General features: G+C 53.5%; 1 long non-coding RNA gene across 1 annotated transcript; it reads right to left on the bottom strand.

The window, feature by feature from the left end:
- Positions 1-4,722: 4,722 nt before the first annotated feature.
- LOC106495844 (uncharacterized) lies at positions 4,723-17,895 on the bottom strand. The gene is made up of 4 exons (XR_010884313.1): positions 17,815-17,895; positions 17,395-17,435; positions 16,214-16,360; positions 4,723-4,907 (listed from the first exon to the last, which is right to left on the bottom strand). It is a non-coding gene; the product is annotated as an uncharacterized lncRNA (long non-coding RNA).
- Positions 17,896-21,104: the final 3,209 nt, after the last annotated feature.

Raw genomic sequence — 21,104 nt, 5'->3', positions numbered from 1 at the left:
ATGTTGCCTCAGTTCTTATTGTATATTATATTACAAAATCATACTCTTGTTTTATGTAGTCCCATCTTTTTGATGTGCTTTGCAATGATGAAAAGTAAAATGTAGAAAAATTAATGACTCTCAGTGCTGTCATTTGGATCCTTGCAGAGCTGAATGCAAAACATAATTTGTGTCCTTTCGCCAACTCAGTATTGTATTGTAATCCAGTTTGGTGTTTAGGAAGCTTTATAGGTCAAAAAGTTGGTGACTCAGAGTTTCAGTACGGTGGACTTCATTTCGCTTTAAGTTAAAATTGTGTGGTGCATTTAGGACAATGCTGGAAAGGCTTACGCCCATGAAGAGTTGTCGCTCTTGTGATTCAATCCGGTTGTCTTCAGTGGCTCTGTTAGAGGTCCATTTTACATACAGCCAGGTAGAGTGCTGGAGCAGCAAAATGATGGCGGAAAGGGAAAGCCACCCTTCGGGTGTTGCAGCAGTAGCTGTTGTGGGTCAGTGTTGGTGACTGACTTCCACATGCTTCCACATGCGAGTCTCCCAAAATTGACCTCCCAGCTGCCTCCTTGGCTACAGGAATAAATCTACTGCCGGCAGCTCCAGCCTCTACTACTCTGCGAAGTCACCAGGCAGGGAGGTTTTTGGAGCCTCGCTATGCTTCCTTTCTTCCTTTTTCTGGCGTCACAGAGTGCTGGATGTGCGATACTTGGAGGGGGAGACGATGAGGCAGGCTCAGGGTAGGACAAGGAACCCAGGCATTAAGGCTGTAGCCACATTTCACTGGGTCTAAGCAAAACTCTCAGTCTCGGTACCCCGAGCTACTTGGAGCAGGTGGCATTAAGTTTTCCACTAAACCAAGTCAGACATATTTCTTTTCTCTTGAGAGTTTTTTTTTTCTTTTGTATGCAGTTAAACTTTTTACATTGCTCTTCTCATTGTAATAATTAAACAGAATGATTGAAAGCAGAAGTTGCCGAGGACCTCCTTATTTTTGAAAACTTCCTTTTAGTCAAACTTCTAGTTTGATGTATCTTACTGTTCATGCTCCAGGCAACCTGTCGGTGAGGCAAACTGTTTCTGAATAGCAGAAGGGGTGGAACAGTTCTGAAATTCAGTTGCAATTGCTGTAGCTGTATTGCCCAACTTTTCTTTGCTCTTTGATGTTGTATTTTAAATTGTGCTTTATACTTCTAGCTATACTTCAAATTGCCTAAACATGCATTTCCAGCTGAAGCAAAGAGAAATATTTGTCTTTAATGAAGAGGCTGGTGTATGGCATTGAGTCATGCCATGCCTGGCTCTGCCAGGAATTGATGAAATCCTAGCCTTGTTCAGATTAATAATTGACTAGCACAGGACTTCTCGCCAGTGTTTTGTGACCATCATGTTTGATTTATCAGATGCATTAAAATCCATATGTCCCTTTGACTGCTCGAAGTATTCACTGATATTACTCACACCATTTATGAACTAGCTAAAATCAGTAACATGGGATGTTACTGATGTCATCATGATCACCTTTAGACTTCAGCAATCCTTCTAACCAGCCTTCTCCTTAGCTTACTATATCTTCATGAGGCTAAGGAACTAATATTTGCTGAATAGCATGATTGTGAAACAAGATACAAAAGATTCTCTCTTCTGTCTGAGCTCAGTAGGTTGGATAATATTTTTCTTTGATTAGGATTTTACACTGTTTGCTGGCTTCCCAGGATTAGCAGTCACGATCTGATTGGGAGGAGAATTTGCAGGCATCTGTCTAGGTCAAATGAAGGTTAAGAGATGTCTTACTGGCTGGTGCTAATGATGGAGAAGGAAGGGCAAGGACCCATAAAACTCCCTCTTCCCCCTTTCTAAGCCTGATATGTGCCTGTTTCTAATTTCTGTTGGGAAATTATTGCAAAACTATAATTTTTCTTTTTTTCCTTTCTTGCTGCAAGCATGGGTCACTTTCTTTTAAATATGCCACCTCTGTAATTTTGGGTCTTTCTCGAGTCAGAAAAAATGTAATTTCCACTACTGTTTGTCAGTAAACATTCTAAGAAATGGAGAACGCTGTTCCTCAGCACACACTGTGGGTCTCTGTTTTGCGCGACAGCCAGGCCCCAGCTCCCAGCTTAGCTGTGGGGAAGTGTTTGGAAGTGCTCAGAGCCTTTGCTTCAGGCACTGTTTTGAGGGTCTGCAGGTTTTCTCAGCCAGAGGTGACACTGCACTTCAGTTTGGGCAAGGAAAAAAGCTTCTCTCTTTGAATTCCTGGCAGACTCTTTCATGACTGGGGCTGCTGTGTTTCTCTTGGGGGTGATAAAAATGTATCAAACTCACCGTGCTTACAGTGAAACATTTAGGGCTCAAGAGATTATTGCTCGTGGTTTAAAACCCCTGTCCATCAGAAAATACCTATGCACATGTGCTAGCCATTAGCAGTCATCCAGCAGGGACTTTCAAAACAGCTGGGTCCCTCTCTCTTCCTCATCGGTGACAGTCTGGTGTTGGCCTGTACTGTTACGTAGCCGCTGTGCTTGTCCTGGGTTGCACAGGACCATGAACCAGCGTAGAAGGGGGAGGTCTAGTTGTGGCAACCACGGTCCAAATCCTATGGGAGAACAGCCAGGAGGAAGGGCTTGAGCTTGTGGACTTTGTTATTGCTCACTAGGTGGCAGCACTTATTTTCTTTTAAATCCCATTTTATGTTCTTAGTGCAGGTGTAGCAGAGACCTTTTATTAATAGTTACCTTTTGTATACATAAATGTTCTGTTAGGGCCTGATTCTTTTCATCTATATTATTAGGGTCATTACAGTCTGATGCACAGTAGATCTCATTTAATTGGTGGCGTTAACTTGCTTTTTTCTTGGTCATTGAATACAAGTGTGTTTGCTGCAAGACACTCTATAGTTTCGTATTCTATAATAATTTTATTCTATTGGCAGATGTCTCATAGATGAACCTGTGACATTCATTGCCTTGCTTTGGATTGCACTGAGTTCTGTCTTAGCTTGGTAATTCTGTAGCTGGCCACATAACAATTTTTGAAAGTTGCTTCATTTTCTTAAAACTCCTAAATAGTTGTAGAAGCAGCATAGGCTTCTGGATAGAGCATTCTTAATTGGATAACCTAAGTAAGAAGTCACTTTCCTCAGTGACTGTATCTCATCTTTACCTCAAGGAAAAATTTACCCCTTTGAAGTGCCTTCTTGTCTACTGGTGAGAAATTATATAAGATTCTGGTACACTTGTTTTATTTTACATTTTAAGGAGATCTGAATATTTTTTCTTAATGTTATGTTCAAAAGCCTTTAGAGTTGACTTAAAACTGTTCCTACAAGGTTGGACCCCTGTTAGTGGGGTCCAACTTCACCAGTAACAGAGTTAAGCAGGTGCTGAAAAATCCTGTTAGGCTCTTGAGGGCAGACAGTAGGGCTGGAATTGAGCTGCTAAACGTATCTAGTGATTGTCTGGTGTCACTGCAGGTTCTGTGGGGTATCACATCTAGCCTCCAGCTGCTACCCTAGAAGGACCTGGGTCTCCTGCACGTCCTTTGTTATGTCTGCCAGTCCCCTGCAGACATTTGGGATACCGAAGCAGCTTTGCATTTACTTGGGAGTCAGAGCTTTTCTGGGGGTGCTTTTTATGGAGTGGCTTGTGTGCTGTTAATTTCTGCCTGTGCTTCCCACATGTTATATATACCACAATGCACATGCCTTCTCTAAGCTTAAGCTAGGAGACATAAATATAGCTAGAATGTACAAAGCGGTAAGGAAATGATTGTGAATGGTAAGTCACTTCAGTAATTAAGTTTATCTAATAAGTAGTAGAAGGTAATAGACAATTTGTAGCAATTTCTGTGTCTGGAAGTTTGATAGTTTTGTAACTGTAATCAAAGTTTACTTGACTATTTATAGTATTACCAGTTGAAAGGCTAGAAAATTCTCATGTCAGAGTTAAGTAGGAGGAGGGAGTAAGCAAGTCATCTGTCTGGATCAGCAAGGTAGAGATTTCCTAAGCTCTGGGCATAAGAGTCTGTAAACTCTTAGTAGCACCTGCTATTATCTGGTCCAGCCCAAAGTGGGGGGGGGGGGGGGGGACTGCATGCTTTGGGGACTTCTTCCACTCTTACACAGAGAAAGAATGAAAACTGTTTCCCATAACGTAGCCCTTTAAAAAAGTGATCAGAAGAAAAAAGGGTGTTTTTTTTAACTCTGAAAGGAAAAGTAAGAGTTTGGGCTCATGAGAAGAAAAAGACACATTTGCCTACTCCTGATAATTGATTAGATTAATTAACTAAGTTACATCATTGCCCAACAAACATTGCTTTTCAGCTCTTCAGTGCACCAGGAAGGCAGCAGACACAGATATATGGATTAATGTGCTAGAATGAGGATCCTGAATGCCATTTCAACGCTCATGAAAAGAACTGATTTTTACCTGATGAGCAACTCAGATAAACTGTGCCAAGAATTAGCAGGGGGAACATTACCAGAGTTATTTTTCATTTGCTGGTAATCAGTCTTTGGGCTGCAGGAAAGAAAGGTTTTCCTTCTACCTTCTCTCCATCTGTAAGTTCACTGATCAGCTGGGAAAGGACTGCAGTCCTTCTCACTGGAGCTTTGCTGTAAGACAGGTTTAGTGAACAGTCAGGAGAAAACTGGCTCATCGCTGACAAATACGCTTTAAAAAAAAAGGATGTGGAATCCATACATATTATCGTATTTTATTCTCTTCTCTTGTTAATGTTCAAAGAATCAAAATAGAAAACCAGTGAGATTTTTCAGGGATGGAGAAGAAAAACGCCAGACAGTGTATGATCTCAGTCTTTCAGGAGTGTCGACTTGTTTGTCCATTTGACAGCCCAGCGTTCTCCTGGCTCTGGGCTTCTCCCCATTCTACTCTTCTGAGCTTGTGTGGTCAGGGGCACTGAAAGAAGCAAAGAAAGATAGTCTTGGCAAGCACATTCCTGAGATTTTTCCCACCACCACTGCCCTGCTGGTGTGATGTGCAGCAGTTGGCAGAGAATCTGCCCTGTCTCTGTTTTTTGGCACACAGCCACTTGATTTGAATGATCATTTGCTGGTCTTGAGGAAGTACAGTGGAGACAGGTAGGCACCAAACCAAAGGCAATAACTGAAGGGTGGGAGCTTGTTCTGGCTCTGCAGGCAGGAGCTCCTTAGGCCCTACCAGGAATTTTGCCTGCATGCCGGATGAAGAGATCAGCATCATTTCTTGTCCTCTCTGTTCTGCAGTGTAATGGTTTCCTTGTGATGAAACACTGTACACAGGAGAAGTACATGGGATCATTCATGCTTCCGCTCTGAATGTCACCAAGGGACAGTGAGGTTGTGATAGAAGCTTTAAAAAATACCCAACTGGAAAAAAGAAGTGCCAAGGAGCCCAACTCGTATTCATCCCAAAAGCAATTAGCACAACTGAAAGATATCACTGCACTCTAAGGGAAAGGAAGGTCTTCTAGTACTAACCCAGCAGCATGGCACAGGCCTTGAGCCAGCTGAGGAAGTTGCTGCGATGCCCCTTCCCCAGCCATCTGCCCTTTGCCGTGCACTGCCCCCTCCCTGTGCCAGTGTTTGTGCAGCTGCATATCCCGCTGCGTTAACAGAGCCTGCACCAAGCCAGATCAGCACAGGGAAAAGAACTGGGTCCTTCTGAAGTGTAATCAGTTCCCTGACTCAGTTCACTGCAAGGCCGCACAAATGCTTTTGTTGGCCTTGTGGTGCAAGGAACAAGATAGGAGGCAGGGAGAAGATATGTGTTTCCCAGGCATGTGTACCAATCTCTGCTGCAGGGTGTGTTTGGATTGCTTGTGAATTACAGAATATTGTGTTTCTGCTCCTGCCAGACAAGGTAATGTTGGCTTCTTATGGTATCTGAGACATTCAGTCTTGTTTGTTACATTTTCTGAAAAAAATGGAGGAAATCAGTATCTGTAGGAAGATAGGTCATACATCAGCTTCACAGATCCCCAAAGCTTCCATGAGCTCCAGGAGTCCCTGACACCCAGGTGTTTGCCTGGGCACTGAAGCACTGCCGGGGTCTGTTAGTGCTGGGCAGGCCCAAAGGGGCGTGAGGGACAGTTGCCAGCCACCCACAGAGAGAGAGAGACTCCCGTTCTTCCTCCTTCTTGGTCAACTGAAGATGCATATAGCCATTTCCTTCATGCCCCACAGCGTTAGGGAAGACAGGGGACTTCACGTTGTTCCTTGTTTTCACATTGAAGGAAGGGTTTTATTATAACACTGCTGCCTGGGACATCTCTGGGTAGAACCCAGAAGAAAGTGTCACTGTAGACACTTGAATGGATCCCCCTTTGTACACATGTTCCTGGGACCTGCATTTCCCCAGCCCCTTTGGAGTCATTCCCCTGTGCCAGCGCCAGGGATGTTACTGCCCCTCCAGACTAGTCTGCACTGCTCCTTGTCACTGGTTCTGGTGGAGGAAGAAATACAGAGAGGCTTTTTATCAGTGACCCCCTTTCCAAGGTTTCCTGCTGACCCCAGCTAGGACTGCTTCTGCGTTCAATCGATCTTAGCAGATCTGCTGGATTACACCTGGGACCAAATGGCAAGTACTCTCAGTAGGTCAACCCCCCCTACAAACACCCGCATGAGGCCTCCCACAGCCGCTCAGCACCGTGGCTCTCAGCTGCTCCGCTCATCTCACTAGCCACAGCATGTGCCTGGAAGCAAAAGGTAAACCCCTGGTTCTGCAGGAGACGGTCAAGGGTTTGCAGAGCTTCCTGGTGTTGTAGTTCAGACATGTTGCTACTCACGTGCTGTGCCTGGTCTGAATCCATATTCTCATGCTAATGGACATTTTCGTTGATTGTAGCTAATGAAAGATGCAGCATTAAAGAAAAGGAAGTCCCTTAATCCCATCTTTGGCACCTTGATGAAGAAATTGCAGGACACACTCCAGCTACAGGGGAGGGGAGGAGAAATCAAGTCAGGAGAACTCAAGGCTATTTTTCTGTGCCTTGCCCTAACTTGAGCCCTGCTCAACCTCACAGGCCAGTGAAGGTGCATTTACCAGCAGAAGAGCTGAATGGACGGCAGAGGCTGGAATTAGTATCTTGCCCAAAAAAAAACCCAAAACTGTTAAGTGTATTTCAAGAGAAGCACAGAGCAACAGCAAGCAACCCTGGGGTTTGCACCACCTGTTCCCCATCCTGGGCTTTCCTGTCACAACACTAACATTTACTTGGCCCAGGCTGGATTGGTCACTGGCAGCTCTGAGAAAAGCAGCTCCTTTGTCAGTTCTCCCGATCAGTCGATCTTTGTTAAACATTCGTTGCAGCTGCCAGTCCTGTGAACTGTGGGCTCCAAACCTGCCTGGGAAGGGCTTCAGTTTCTCAAGCTGCTACAATCAATTCAGTGCTGTCTGCATCCCGTAGCTCCCCACACACTACCTGTCTTACCCGGGCGTATTTCCTCCCTTCATGTAGATATTTTGTTCTTTGCAGAGAGCTTCGTCCATCTCCCAGCTCAACCTGCCCTGCTTGAGCATGAAAGCAGGGAGCAGGGCAGTCAGGGAGAGAGATCTAGTGCTCAGAGACTGACCTACTTCGTTGCTTATCTGCTAGATGCAGAATACTGACCTTTGCCAGGAGAAGAGGTGCCCAGCCACAGGGGGACAGTCCCTTGTCTCTGAAAAGCCATGACAGCCTGGTCCAGTGCTCCCTGGCCGTGCACACAGGCCAGCGCTGGACAACAGGAGTGGCCTGTGCTCCGCAGAGGTGATGGGGACACAGCTTTCCAGTGGGCAGTGTCGCTCAGCACCGCTCTGCTGTGCTCACCGCACTGGGTACAGCTCCCTGTGGCCCGGGCATAGGCTTGAGGCACAGGAGATGTGGCCCTACACTGAGCCCTCTCTGGGGAAGCTCTCACTAGATAGGTCTAGGCCTAGAAACAGCCTTTGACGAAGGGAGAAGATCTTGCCCAGGGAAGTCGGACACACCGGCTGTTTAGCACCAGCTAGCCAAGAGTGATGGGTGCGTAAGACACAACAGCAGGAAGGCGATCCCACACCAGCGCTGGGAGCCCTCCTGCTTCAAGCAGCCTCAGTTTGGCAGCAAACCCCAGGGCCCAACCCCACTGCTGGTGGGGAGCGCTGCTAGGGAACAGGCACTCCCAGCCTCTTGCGTCCCTCAGACTAGTCCAGGACAAGAAGCGAAAACAGATACCGCAAGCAAAGCGGGATTTCCTTAAACCGTGACCCAGATACAGTTCCTTTCGCTCACGTTTGTTATAGGTGTTTGAGCTTGTTTGTGCCTGTTGGGCTCTCCCGTGGGTTGAGCGCTATCCAGGTGCCTGCCTGTGTAGCACAGCACCCTGCTCACATCGCACCTCTCTGGAAAACACCCCCCTCCAACTACTCAATCAATAGATCCTTAGAGGTACTTCAGGAATCATCTTGCCTCCACTCTGAGCCCTCCCGGCCAGACGTGCCAGACACAGCTGCCCCTCCGGGAGCTGAGTGCTCCTGCCCCCAAGGTGGGAGCACTGTTTAGACCTGTTCAGTTGCCACTTCTGGGCACGCACTCAACATTTCCTCCCGCTTCGGTGTCCTCCTGTGCTCTGTGTGTTGGCAGGGTGGGGCTCCTCACCGAGGCTGACGTCTGAGCGCTCCTGACTCTGTTGTACCGACCCAGCATTACCTGTGCTGACCAAAGACCCTCGAGAGGAAATGACAGCAGTAGGAAGAACACCGCTCTCTCTCAAGCGAGAGTTCCCAGTTCAGGCTCCCAGCCCACACAAACACAAACCTACCTCCTCTGTCAGAGAAGGAAAGGAGAGCTCTGCTCCTGCTGAAACCCCTCTGACCCATTCCAGTTCCCCCTTCGCTCATCCCACAGCACACAGGATCTGAACCAACTGTGTACCTCTTGCACCCTGTGCAGAGCAGCCCAGGGGTGCGCCAGCCTCCCTGGTAACACGCGCGGAGTTTGTGCTGTCACTGACAGGCACAGGAGCAGATCCTGTTTTAACTCTTCTTTTCTCTAAGGAGCTGCACCCCTGAGATGGCCAGCTGGGGATGGCAACACATCTTAAGGACCCCCCCCCCAAAAACCAGCGTCTCACTGTGACAAGAGGCATCTGCCTTGTGCCCACCCTCTCCCACAGGTAACCGCACCGTCCCCATAAACACAGGCATGGATAAGCAATGAGCGCTGCAGAACTGTGCCCAGACAAACCCCTTGCCCTGGAGACAGTCGCAATTTCAGGGCGTAAAAGGTGACACCTGTCCCTTTCACCCCTGTCCCCCTCTTCTGCCTGTGCAATGTTTCTTAGGTTTTGGGGCTGGGTCTGTGCTGCAAATTCTGCAGTTCAGACTCCTCCATGGTCACCAGAAACAGCAAAGTATGAAACCCTGCTGTAAAACCCTAAAGGTCACGACTGACCAGCTGGGATTAAAATAGGATTTAATTTGTTTGTTTGTTTGTTTGTTTAAAGGATTAAACTGGGAGCCTCTCCCTGCCCATCCTGAAGCCCAGCTCCAGGGCCACGGGGAAGGCCAGGGCTGGGGATGGGGCTGTTGGGCCCCGCCACCCCAAGGGCACCCAAGCCCCTCGCCCTGTGCTGGGACCCCACGTTATCTGCTTTAGGAGAGCTGCTGAGCCGGGAGCAGCAGCCCAAGGAGCCCCCAAGGGGGCTGCAAACACCCCGAGGAGGCCTTGTCACACCCATGGCACCCGCTGCGTGGAGGTGCCTGCGCTGGGCACACTCCTGGCTTTCGGGCCTGCACTGATACCCCGGGAGCCAGAGGCCCTGTGTGGTGAGGGCCTCCCCGAGGTCGGCTTTCAGGAGGCACCCGCGGTCACCCTGTGCCACCTGCCTACCCAAACTGGTCTGACAGAAACCGAGCCCGCCACCAGCTGCCGCGTAACAGCCGTCGCCAGGCGGGTGTTGGGGCCAGGCGCCTCCCGCAGCGCTGGCAGCTGACGCCCACAGAGAGGGGCACCCTCCCAGCCCCCCCCGCAAAAAGTGGCACCCCGTCGGGAGATGTGGAGAAGCCCACCAGGGGAGGGAGGGAGATGGCATAAAAAGCCTGGCGAGGCTTCATTCAGCTAAATGGATGCCTCCCATGTGGCCCAGGGCACTGATGTTACCATCCAAAAAAAACCCCACTGGTGACACAGGAGGTGGCAGGGAATGTCCCCAGCCTGTCCTACTACCCCACGGGGACATGCCATCGCAGAGCTGCATCTGCTCCCGCCACTTGAGAACAACCTGCCGCCAAGGCCGGAGACAGGCGCTGGGCTTTACTGGCCCGGCACCAGTGGGCTGCCCGCTCTGGGGGCAGCACGGGGGAGAGTGCGGTCCTTGTCCTAACTGTCCTTGTGGCAGGCCTTCAGGACAGCATGCCGTCCTGGAATGGAGAGGAAGGGCAGACCTGGCGCTGCATTTCCAAGTAGGCCACGTCTGTCACATGCAAACCTTGCAGCAAAGCTCACCCCTGACGAGAAGCTGCTCCAGTGGCTTTTGCTCTGCATCCCAGAGGGATAAAGTCCCCCCGTTGGCCTGGATGTAAATATTTTGGTCAGGTTTCCAGAACCTGCCTGCTTTAGCCTCGAGGATCTGGCTAGGACTGATTTCAGCAGATTTTTTCCAGTCTCCCAGCTCCCTGACTTGTTCCGTAAAAAATGCATGACTGTCTGAATCTCCAGAAGGATTTTTGGAAGGTGCTCGCTCTTCTTTGCGTTCCTCTGGCGTTCCAGGAGGAAAGAGCAGATCGGCTCGTCTCCTCCAGCCTCTTTCCTGCTTTCATGATATCCAGTGCTGGAGCCAGTGTTTTCCTGGGCTGGGTACAGCAGGCGGTTCACACGTGTGATGCCCGGCTGGTTCTCTGCGTGCCGGGGCACGCTCTGCCTACAAGCAAGGGCAGCGCTGTCGAAAAGTCTCCTGGCAAGGAACTGCAAGTATCAGCGCCTGTTTTAGTCACTTCGAAACAATCTGGTTGGAGAAGGAGGGCGGAAGGCTGTACCCCGGGCAGAGATTGCAAATGGAAATACCGATGAGATGACACCGTTCTCTGAGAAGTATTGGAACAACTGGAAGAGCAATAAAACGCCACAGTTTCCATCCGCACGGCTGTATCCCATGGACAGAGAAAAGGTGGGGATCGTTTTGGAAGTCACAAGTGATTCATATCTCTCTGGCCTTGGCCAGTTCTGCCGCTGAGGAAAGACGGGCTGAGCCCTGCTTAGTGAAGCAAAATGAAACTCCACCAGGCAAGAGCGAGGCCGAGACTATTGCTAAGCCTGGGCGGGCAGCGGGCGGCCGGCCCTGCTGCAGCAGCAGCAAGGACAGCGAGGATCCGCCCGTGCCCACCACCTCCCGTTCCCACTGTGCCGCCTGCCCTTCCTCCCGGCCCCCGCGACGCTCCGTGTTGCGTCCCGCTGGCTCTCGGGCTGCAGCTGGCATCGGTATTCCCGAGGAAAACGCGGCAAGGGGACAGTCGCAGAGACGTGGCAGTAGGGGCTCAGCACTGCCCCACGGGCATGTACGATATCATGCTTTTCTGACGAAAGCCTGTTTCGGTATGCAGCGATTCCTGATCTTTCTCATCTCCCGCTGCTATTTTGCCAGTTCTGTGATCAAAAAAACAGTGATTAACTCAACTTCTTGTGTTTTGGGGTGTCCCATAATGGCAATTTTTAGCTGCACCCTGCAGAGCAACTGACCTCCTAAGGTCTCTTGGGACAAGTGGTTTTGGCAGGTAGAAATCTATCTGACTAACTGCAGGAATTATCCTTTTAGTCAGTACTGGCCTGTTAGGAAACTCTTCTGTAACTGAATGGAAGCCAAAAGAATCAGTAAAGCTGTGTTTTCAGCCACTTTTCTCAGATTAGTAGCCAGAAAAAAACAGCACATCATTAAAAAAAAAAAAAAAGAAAAAAAAGAAAACCACCGGAAAACAAAGCAGAAGATGACTTTTGCAGTTTTCCTTTGCATTGGTTCGTTCAGAGGAGAAGGGGAGGTTTTGCTCTCTTTGGGGTTGGTTTTCTTGGGGGGAGGATAGTTTCTGAGAAACTTACTTTTTTTTTTTTCTCTCACCTAATTAGAAAAAGGAGAAACACTCTGCTCAGAGCCCAGACAAGAGATGCTGCGTTTAACTGCAATTTACAGGAAGAAAAACATCCCCACAAAATACAGGAGCGAGACGTGTGTGCAAAGAGGTGGTGTGAACGAGTCAGAAAGTCAGGGAACCTGAATTATACTCCTCATGCTCCTCATGGGTCGGCGCTTCCAATCGCTCCTCTTCATCGTTCTTCCATCCCGTCTCCACGGTGCTTCAGTGGGGCAGCGCTTGGGCCGGGATGGCCGTGAGCTGTGTCCCCAGCGCCCCGACAAAGCGGCTCCAGGCGACTTGCCGCTATCATGCAAGTCTTGGATGCTAATTGAGAGCGGGGTCCAGAGGAGCAGGATGCCAACTGCAGCCTGCAGCTGCCGACGCCTCGCTGCATGCCGCAGTGCCGTGCACAGCATGTCAAACACGCGGCACAGCAGCTGCAATATTTTCTCCTGTGGGAAGGAAGATGCCAGGACAGCCCTGGATGCACTCTGCATTTTATTTCTATTTAATCTAACTCTGCTGCCCGAGGGATGTCATCTGGGCCAGGATCTCATCACACCAGGCGAGGTGCAAACTCCAACAGCACAGGGACCGTCTCCCAGGAACAGGAATGGAACCTAAAAGATTTCCGGATCCGAAAAGCATTGGCGTTTGCCAGCCAGGCACCGTCAGATTCACAGCGTGACGTTTGTGCTGTCACTGCAGGACTCCCGGCGGTTCGGAAGCCGTTTCAGTGGCGTGTCTCAGCCTGAAGCACGGTGCTGCCAGCTCTCCCGGTGCAAGTCTGGGCTGGGTCCGCAGGCGAAGGCAAGAGCTTCTTTCCACATTAAAGACTTTCTCTCCATTGATGGTAACAAACAAGGGAAGAGGGGAACCGTTCCTGTTCCTGCCGGCCAGGTTACTCGCAGGTTGCAAAGCTTGGGGCACATACATGCAGGAAAATAAAAGCTGGCATGCAAACATGAAAACATCTGTTCCGGACCAGACTCTCTTCCCAGCTGTGCCGTCTGCAAGGGTGGCCGGGAGCAGGTGCCTGGGCAGAGCGCCGGCAGAGGGCAGGCAGGTGGTGACACCCACCAGAGCCCTGCTGAGCGTGTGGCAGGATGCAATTCAGGGCCTCCGCCTGTGCCTCGTGCACCGGCTTCAAAATCGAGGCCTGTGCCCCGCTGCAGGGGTCCGCTGCACCCTCGTTCCTCCAGCCATGGCCACCAGAAGCATCCCTTCGGACGCGTCCTGAAACCTGCTTCTCTGCAGCCAGCGCTACCCGCGCTCCGGTTGCTCAGCCCTGGCAGTAAACAGGAGATGTGTCCTTGGCCAGGCGCCTGCCCCAGGCACGCAGGATCAGGTCTTCTCCCCAGAACCTCCTCCGGCAGGGATCAGACAGCACCGCTTGGCCTGTCAGGCAGCGAGGCTACCCGCGCGGCGCAAGTACTCTTGCTCGGTTGACGTCAGCCCGCGAGGAAAATTGGCGTGGGTCTGTCTGCCCTTCAGCACCGATCGCGTCGCCATCCCCTCGCCCTGGCCCCTGTCTCCACTGACGCTACGGAGCCATCCAGTCTTCGGGACGGTTTTGGCTCAGTTGCTGAACGTACGGCAGATTTCTTGGCCGCAGCCGCCTCTCCCAAGGGGCAGGGATCCCTGCGCCAGGCTCCAGCCGGCTCTTCAGCTGTTTGCTCCCAGCGCCGGTTTTGCTTTCGCACCGGCAGATAAGCCATTGCAACCCCTCGGTCAGCATCTCACGAGCCCTTTCTCCAAGCCCTCTGATTTTCCAGCATCCTTTTCCAGCATCCTGTGAACTGAAAGACAACCAGCTCCCCCCCTAAAAGGCGCCTCTATTTCAGCTGCCGTCCAATGCACCCTGTCACAGAGCCGGCGGCTCGCAGCTGCTTTCGGCGGGGAGAGCACAGGCTGGCGGCACAGGGGGACGTCCTGCCCCGCTCCCCAGCCCTGCACCGTGCCACCAAGAGCCCCGGAGCGCGTACAACCATGCGTTGAGCCCTGCCAAGGCGGGCGGGTGCCAAACCTGAATTACCAGCCCCGAGAGCGGCTGCGGATCCCGGGAGTCCTGGCGATTTGCGGCAGGTTTTTCAGGTCCCGACCTGTCACACACACGCGCGCGCACGCACGCAGGTACTTAAGCAGTTGCCGAAGACCTGTGGGGGATTTTTTTTACGCGCTGCCTCCTCCCTGCCAGCTCCAGGTAAGCGCAGGCTTTGATCCGGGGTGCTGGGGTGGCCGTAGGGCCAGGGATGCGCTGGGGGGAGCTCACCCGTGCCCCCGATGCCGGGGCGGCTGGAGCAGCACCCGGCCGGGCTGCGATGGAACAGACGGTCCTTGCCCCGGGGCAGGCAGAGACCCTCGAGCAGGACCCCGGGCCGGGGGGCCACGGCGACCTGCGTGGGCTCCGGCAGCCGCTGTGCTGCTGCCTGCGCTGCTCGCGTCAGACGTTTTCACCTAACAGGCCGAGCGGCCGTCGGCAGGACGCGTGGCAGGTGGCGTCTCCCTGTTTACGGCAGGGTCCCGTTTGTTTTTAACGCCTCCGCCGCGGCTCTGCAGCAGATCGAGGGAGGGCAGCAGGGCCCCTCTGCATGACGGCCCCCCTCGCTGTTTCGATCCCCGGCGGCAGGAAATAGCTGCGAGCTAAAAGCGGCCGCAGCCGCCTCCAGCCCCTTGGAGGCGCATTTAAACAGCTCGCCGGCCACGCTAACGGGGAGCGGCGCAGCACGGCGCAACCTCCGGAGACGCGGGGACCCCCACGCACACACGCACGGCAATGCCGGCAGGAGCCGTCCGCAGCCCCGGGCACCCGCAGGCACCTGCGAGCTCTGCCCGGGGGCAGCTCTCACGTCGCTCCACCTAAAAGCAGCGTGGTTAGTCAGAGCCGAGCGTGGCTTCCCCAGGGCTTTGGAGCTGGGCTCGTACCGCAGAGCGAGTGTCTCCAGCGCTGTGATTTTGCTGCGGCAGCGCGTCCGGCCTTGCCACCTCTGCCCCAGTGAGTCACCCCCAGCGCGGAGAGACCTGCAGAGCCCCGCAGGACCCCCCCAGGGTTTTGAGGCTTTCCTGCAAGCCGTCGCGCAGCCCCAAGAGGTGAGAACCGCTCTCCCTGCAGGCCCAGGGCGCAGAGGAGGCAAGGAAAAAGCATCGGGCATCGCATGCCAGGCGCCAGGGCACCCTGAGCTGCCGGCGGGTAGGAAGTTCTGCACCCTGCGGGAAAATGCCTTGGGCACCCGGAGATTATCGGGAGAAGAAGCAGCCATGAACATGAAGCAGGAAAGTTGAGTCGCGCGTTTCTTATGCAAATCCATGCACATACGTTAATGCCCGTTAGCGCAGCACGCTGCAAACGATGGTTCATGAGCTGCTGGGCCCTGCTGCTGATGGCGGTCCAGCCAGATGCGTCCTCCGGAGGCGACGGGTGATGCAGGAGCGGCGGACTTCTCCTGTCCCCTTCCTCCCCGACGCCTGGGAAGCAGCGGTGGTGAGGCGCCGCGGGCAAGGCCGGCTCGCCCCGTCGTGCCCGAGGGCTAGGGACGGCCTTGCCCAGTCGGGCGCGGGGGGGGCGGGCGCGCCGCCCACCAGCACGCGCCGTGGCGCTGGAAGGCGCTCCAGCCTTGTGCAATGGCCGTGCTACTACCCCTGGTTAAGTGACTCAAGCAGACGAGGCCGTTTCACAACCAGCCCGCATCTATTTATAAGCCCCTACGCGGCTGCCAGAGGATCCGTTTATTACTCAAAGCAGCCTGCTGCAGGCAAGGCTCGGTGAGGCATTGCTTTTTGGGGTGAAGCTCTCGAAGGAGGGGGTCTCCCCAGCCCGCTGGCTCCCTGCAGGCTGCGGAGCAATTTCGGAGCTGAGCCCCTCTCCCAGTGGTGCTGCCGGGAAGCGAGCGCCCCGGGGCAGTCGGGTTTAAAGCTCTGCAGTTGGGGCGCAGCACGACGGAGGCGCATGGGCCGCATCCCGGGGACGGCAGGGTTCGGGATCGCAGCCGGGGAAGGGAGCAGGGGGCCCAGAGGGTCCCCGCCGCCGGGGAGCCTGCAACGAACGGTCCGGCGATGCACGGGAGCAACGTGACCGGCTGTGTCTCCCGACACCTGGCAATGCCAAATACCAGTAAAAGCAAAGCAGCCCACCCACTCACCACCAGCCTTGCTGGCGTCGGGCCGTGCCGCGGAGGAGGCGACCAAGATGTCGATCAGGAGGGGGACTGAGGCGACCGCCGGCTCCGAGACCGCGTTCCCAACGCATCCTGCATCCTTCAGCTTGCGAGGCGCCTACGCAAGCCCTGCTGGTGGCCAGGGAGACAAAAAAAACCACACACTGATTTCACCAGGCTGTGTGCCAGGCCCTGTCCCCTGCCCCAGAGAAGAAGTAATGGTTTCAATTAATTAAGAAATCCCCCCCACCATGTGCCCATTGCCGTGACATCACCCCCAAGTGACGTCCGGGCCTAAATACGGCTGTAAACAGGAATTGTCCCCGCGGGAGTCATGCTGGCTATAAATACGGCAGCGGGGGGCCGCCGAGCTGAGGACAGGCTGCGTTTTCCTGCCCGCTGGGGATGGTGAGACGGCTCAGCCGGGCGCTGCTGGGCTCGCGGCTGCCGCGGCGGGGAAACTGAGGCAGGGGCGGCCGGCGGGGGCCGGGGCTCCTGGCGGTGCCCCTCGGCGCGCGTTTGGGATGGGGGTCGCGCTCTGCCGCAGCAGCAGGGAGCTGGCGGGGATGGGAATGCTCCGGCTGCAGGCAGTAACCCCAGCCCCTCTGCCCCCCAGCGCCCGGCCCGTAGCCCTGCCCCGGGAGGAGATGGCCACGGAGCAGCCGGTGACGCCCACGGAGGAGCAGCTGGAGATCCTGGAGTACAACTTCTGCAAGGTGAACAAGCATCCCGACCCCACCACGCTGTGCCTCATCGCGGCTGAAACGGGGCTCTCCGAGGAGCAGACCCTGGTGAGTGCGCGCCCCTCGGCCCCCAACCCTGCGCCCCTCCGCAGCCTCTCTGCTTGCACCCCACACTGCACCCCCATAGACCTCCCTGTCTCTGCGCACTCCTCCGGCCCCACACTGCACCCCCATAGACCTCCCTGTCTCTGCGCACTCCTCCGGCCCCACACTGCACCCCCATAGACCTCCCTGTCCCCCACACGCTCCTGCCTCCTGCGTCCTTGAAGCCTCCCCCTCTGCGGTCGCGTGCCCCAGCGCCGAGCAGCAGCTAGCCCGTCCCGGGAACAGTGCTGGTGCTGCTCGTTCCTCCTTAGAAATAGCACTGGACCTTTTTTTCCTGAAGCGAGGACTAAGCACAGGCCAGGACGCCTCTGGAGATACCTTCGCTGACGGCCACGTCTTTCGTTGAATCCAGGGTGCCCCTAGAGATGAAGGTCATGTTAAGGAAGGGATCGAGAGCTGGGCGCTTAGCTGCAAAGTGCCTGCATTGCATATAACACGGAGAGTTGCCGCTCCTGACATCTGGAGAGCTTTACCGGCTATATATAGCAGCTGTTTTACTACCAGTGCAAATGCAATGCAGAGAGGTAGAGCCAGGCGACAGGACACAGCGGTTCAGGGCAGGAAGTGGAACAGGAGGTCAACCAGGCCGTCGTCCGACTGGACGTGGTCCAAGGCAGTGCTCGCGCAAGAGAGCCGCTTGCGGAGGACATCACGTTTGTACCATTAGGCACCACAATAGCTTCAAAAATAGCCACGAACAAATATAGCAACCAAATGAGCAGCAACAAAGCAAATCACCGGCGTATTCCCAAACAAAAGGCTGAGCTGTGCTTCTGGCACACGTGAATTTTCTCTCTGTTCTTACAGAGGTAATGTGGCTTTAGCCAAGCTGCATTTTATCCCCCATTTCGAGCTGCGGCTGTGTTGAACCGGCATCAGCAGATCCGGGGGCTGGCTTAGCGAGTCCAAGTCGCATAGAGAATAACACAGCCAAGTATATTGCTTGAAGACTAGATCATTTCTAGCCCATTTTTTTTAAAGCTATTTGTCCTTAAATCTACCGAGAGCCACTGTGTTTTGCCTCTCATCCTTTCTGAAGCGGGTTCGCTTTCGGATCCCGTCATTTTTGGTTTCACTGCTCCAGGCATTTAAACAGACACCATCCAGCAGCTGCTTAGCCACCCCCTCATTCTGTTTATAAGAAAAATCTGGATGCACAGCATTAAAACGAGGACCTGCCCAGCCTGCCAAGCTCTGGACCGAGCACGAGCAAGGGGTTTGGAAGAGGTGCCCACGTGGGTCACGGGACCGCCGGGTCAGGAGTTGCTGTCCCGCTGCCTGCGCTGACTGGGAGCAACACAGCAACTCACTGAAAGACAGCAGCGCCGCGTGCTTCCCCCGCCTGGGCCCCCGCGCTGGCTCCGTTTGCTCCTCAGCAAGGTGATTCAGCAGGTCTGTTCAGCCTTGCGCGCTCAGTCCCTCTTTGTTTTTATTTTTGTTTGTTTTCCTCCAGAAATGGTTCAAGCAGCGCCTGGCGGAGTGGAGGAAGTCTGAAGGGCTGCCCTCGGAGAGTGGGTCCGTCAGGGACTAGAGGATGCTGCTCCTGTCCCCATACCTGCCGCAAACGGTGGCAAAACTCTTCAGAGTGGGTTTCCTTGGGTTTCCCCCATCGCAATAGGTTTTGCGATACAAACAAATACCCTGCTATTTAACATAATTTTTATTTAAAGTGTACATAACCAGGAAAAAAGAAAAAAAAAAAAGATTATATACAGATACGTGTATGTATAGAGCTTTCGATGGCTGCACAACCTGTCAAGCAATTCACATCATTAACAGTGGCTGCAGAGGGCCAGGCAGTCTCATGCCCGTGTCCTGGCCTCGCAGAAAAGCTACCATGAAAGGTCCAAATATAGGAGTGGGGAAAAAAAAAAAAAAGAAGGCTTTCCTTGCCTTATGATCCCCAGATACAGAGTATGTGGGCTAGCTTTAACATCCAGAGCAGAGGCCACCTGGAAAACCAGAAGTGACATCAGCGTGATCTTGGTTGGCTCCAGGTGCAAACGGTAGCTCTAAGATATTGGCAAACCGATTGCCTACATGGTAACCAGCCCGAGCCAAGACCCCTTGAATGCACCTCTCACATCTCTGTTAAATGTCACCGAAGGGAAAGAACTGGTCGGGTTTTTTCTGGTGCATTAATAAAATGCAAAGTTTTCTGGCTGAGAGGAGCCGTGTTGTGTCCTTGCCTGCGCTCCGTGTCCCAGCGGCAGGAGACGAACACCTCTGGAAGGGCAGCGCTTCTCCAAAGTGGCCTCAGCAGGCACCGCAACGACGCGGGCAGGGAGCCACACTGGCACCTTTCCAGCCACCTACAAGCCGTGGCGATGTGGCCATGCTGGAGCTCTTGCGCAAAGTCCAAACTCTCCCCCTCTTCCTTGTACAGGCCGGTGCATGGGCAAAAAAAAGGAACCGGCACCATTACCCAGTGACCTTACCTCGTTCAGAAAAATCCTCTGCTTGGTGGCTTAGCGGAGCAATTAGTGGATCCTCTGATTAATCCTCTCCTGGTTTGTGGTCAGCTGCCTCTGTTCCTTGAGCGGAAGAAGATTAAGATACATTGACTGGCACCAAAACTGCCACGTGCTTGGGAAAGTCTGTATTTTTGCTTGTTCTTCTCCTTCAGTGGTACTTTCATTTATGCCTTTTCTCCCGTATTGGCAAGCATCTCTCTTGCCTCAGTATCTCCAGCCCAGCGCCAATGGTTGGGTGGCCAGTGCAAAACACACCAAACTCATAGGAACCATGGAAATGATCTCCCCTGTGCTGGGTCCCACGCTGGAGGCACACACAGCCTGCGCTGCCCCCCAGCAGTCCGGCTGCCAAACTGACTTACCCTCAGGCTTGACCGGAGCTCAGGGTTTGGTTTGCAGAGTCTGGCACCAATACCTGTTTCCTTCTTAGCCTTTGCAGCGGGCCTCCTCCTCCCTTATGCTGAGGGGCACTCTGCTTTTTTGGGGTTGGACTCCAAAAACTCCAATGCAAAGCTCAAATCTTCTGCCCCACGTCACACAACTGCACATCTGAACCACGCAGGCTCAACCAGCTTGCAAAGTTGGTATCAAAGAGGCATGCAAAGCAAAACACTGGGTCTGCCCATTCCCTGGGCCTTCAAGAAAATGGGGCCCAAAAGCCACGCCGACCCCACGCTCGTCCCCCCCGCACCATTTCCAAACTCTTAACCTTTGCACCTTGTCGAGTCCAGCCCTGGATCTTCATTCTGCAGCCTTCTGTGTCTCTATTTCTGCTGCAAGCGCAAAACTCTGCGTGTCACTAGTAAGATCTCTGAACTTTAGCAAACATTTTGAAACCCAAGGCCAGGAGTTGTGTTGCATCAGCCTCCTGCGCCCTGTCGGCTTCGCTCTGTCACGTTTCTGCATGTGAAAGAACAGGTCCCGTGCTGCCTTCCCCCAGCAGCACCGTTATTTCATTACGTCTTTGACTAACCCGAAACAACAAGAGTGGTTAACCCCAAACATAACTGCTCCCCGGCAGAGAGGCTGCCCACATCAGGCCAAATTCCACTCTTTTCCTCTGCTATTTTGCTCTTAAGGAAGGACGATTTTATTTAACTCCCCAGATAAGCCTGGTAAGAGGGAGCTGCTCACAAGAAGGCGTTCCTGCGGGGTGCTGCCCCTGTGCTGCGCTCCAGGAGGTTTTCCGGCCACAGTCCAGCCCGGAGGTCGATCTCAGCTGTCCGGAGCGGGACACGTTTCCACAGGAGCCCAGTGCTTAACGGGGCGAGCCAGATCCCGGAGCCGAGCGGAGCACGTCACCTTCTTAGCAGTCTCCTTCACTGTGAACGCCTCGGGGTTGAACTGAGTCAAGCCCATAGGAAGCCTGGGGGAGCGATGACGGAGCAGGTCGGGTCGGACCGTGGCGGGGCCGGCTCTCGAAGCCGCCCGCCGGCTGTCACACCTCCACTCGAGCCCTGCCGGCAGCGGAGGACAGCAGCGGTCCTGCCTCCTCCACTGTCACCAGGACACGGGGAGAGAAGGCCACTGCCTCTCGCCGATGCTCTTCAAACT

The sequence above is a fragment of the Apteryx mantelli genome, chromosome 5, assembly GCF_036417845.1.
Source record: "Apteryx mantelli isolate bAptMan1 chromosome 5, bAptMan1.hap1, whole genome shotgun sequence".
Lineage (NCBI taxonomy): Eukaryota > Metazoa > Chordata > Aves > Apterygiformes > Apterygidae > Apteryx > Apteryx mantelli.
The sequence above is the reverse complement of the archived record's forward strand: the minus strand, read 5'-3'. Positions and strand labels throughout refer to the sequence as shown.